General features: G+C 64.7%; 1 protein-coding gene across 1 annotated transcript in view; it reads left to right on the top strand.

Annotated features, from left to right (window-relative positions):
• Positions 1-1,873, top strand: part of CASZ1 (castor zinc finger 1) — a 35,233-nt gene that overhangs the window by 31,711 nt on the left and 1,649 nt on the right. The gene's annotated exons all lie outside the window — the stretch shown is intronic.

Genomic DNA, 1,873 nt, shown 5'->3' with positions numbered 1-1,873 from the left:
GCTCCGGGCGCCCCTCCCCGCCCTCCCCTGCCTCTTCTCTCCACCCTGTCTCTCATACTCTCTGCTCAGTGCCACTCTCGGAGCCACCCGGGGCCTGGCCCACCCCATCAGCAGCCAGCCCAGCTTCCCGCCTGTCACTGCCACTCCAACTCCAGTAAAAAGTGACGTCCCCCTAGTTCAGGATGCTGCAGGTAACGCACACGTGCCCTCTCACTAGTGTCTGTCGCCCCAGCCAACCCTCGAGGCCGGGGCTCAGGACCGAGCCTTTCTCTGTGGCCTCTGGGCCCAGGACAGGGACACCCCCTGCCCCTCACAGCCCAGCGCCATCAAGACCAGAGAGCCTAGTCTCCCACCCAAGGTCCGCTCCTCTCAGCTGCTGCTCAGACTGGGCAGGGCACAAGGTCGCCACCAGGGTCCCCTGGGATTCACCCCATCTCCGCAACTGGCCAGACCCCCAAGAGGCTGTGCCTGCCCCACCCCCAGCTTCCTAGGCCAGAGCCTGCCCCTTCTGGGCCTGGGAGCTCACCTGGCGCCTGGCACAGGGAGGCAGAAGGTGTTCTTGGGAAGGTTGCCAGAGCCTGGGACCTGCTCGATGTTCTGAGCGTCCCGACACCAGCCTGAACCCTCAACCGCGGAGCCAAGCAGGAAGAGGGGGCATTTGTGCCCAAGCCCCGCGCCGTGCACAATGGCAGAGCTGCCTCCTGGCCCACCCAGTGTCTGCTGCTCCTCACAGATGGACCTGCCCTCCCCTGTCCCTTGATGGAGTTGTCACCGGCTCTGCCTCTCCCTCCATTCATTCTCGCCTCACATTCTACCTGAGTGCCAGCCCCAGGTGTACGGCTGAGAGCAGGGCAGGGGGTTCCCCATGTGGAATGCAGCCCGTGAAAAGCTCCGTTGCCGGCATAACCAGATGGAGCCCTGTGACCTCACCCCCAAAGTAGCCCCTCCTCACCCACCTGGCTCTCCAGGCCCCAGGCCCTCCCTTGTCCTTCCAGGGCCCCCACCTCACTGCAGTCCTTGGTGTCTCTTCACCTGCTAAGGGTGGTGACTGGGTCCCGAATGGACAGTACAGCAGGGTGGTGCCATGGAGGCTGGCATTCCAGGCAGGTTCAGGGGGGTCTGGCAGGCAAGCCATGTGGGAAGAGCCTGGAGGATGTCCACCCCTCCTCCCCATGGGGCTAGGCCTGGGGCCTTCTCTGTTGTCTCTGGGGTGTGGGGCAGGGAGCACAGGTCTGCTGCCCCTTCCCCTGACTGCGCAGCCAAGGGGCTGGTCTCCCCTCCCGCTGCAGCTCTGAGGGTCGCTGTGCCCCCCAGAAACGGGGCACGACCACAGTCGATTGGACAGCCCTGGCCATGGGCATCCTGAGTGCAGGGAGGCAGATGGGGCTGGGGGTGGGCACAGATAGGCACCATCCACCACCGCCTGAGGCTGGCTCCAGTTCAGCCATCAGCAGAACTGCCTCTCCCAGCTCACTGGGCAGAGAACCCCAGCAAGACCTAAAGAACCTTCTGGTACCAAGGAGGTTCTGTCTGGTGCTCTCCGGGGCAAGGACTTACAGCCCGAGGGCGCTTGGCATCCCTTTGGCGAGTAGGCGGTCCCACACGCAGACCGGCGGGCCCCAGGGAAACTGGCTAGCAGCGGAGAAGGGGCGCCTGACCCTCGTTAGAGGCCACGCGTGATGGCGTCCTGGCCCCCGTCCAACTTGAGTAATTACGCTCCGACCTAGATTCCCCCTTCAGCTTCAATTAGCGCCGGGACGGCCCCCACTTCCCACCCAAACTGGCCAGGAAGCAGCCACCACATCCCCAGAGCCGCTCGCTCTGCACCGGGGCAGACGCCTGCGGTCACCTTGCAGACATGATGACGCAAGGG

The sequence above is a fragment of the Myotis brandtii genome, unplaced genomic scaffold (genome assembly GCF_000412655.1).
Source record: "Myotis brandtii unplaced genomic scaffold, ASM41265v1 scaffold410, whole genome shotgun sequence".
NCBI classification, from domain to species: domain Eukaryota; kingdom Metazoa; phylum Chordata; class Mammalia; order Chiroptera; family Vespertilionidae; genus Myotis; species Myotis brandtii.
This window is presented reverse-complemented; position numbering and strand designations above follow the sequence as displayed.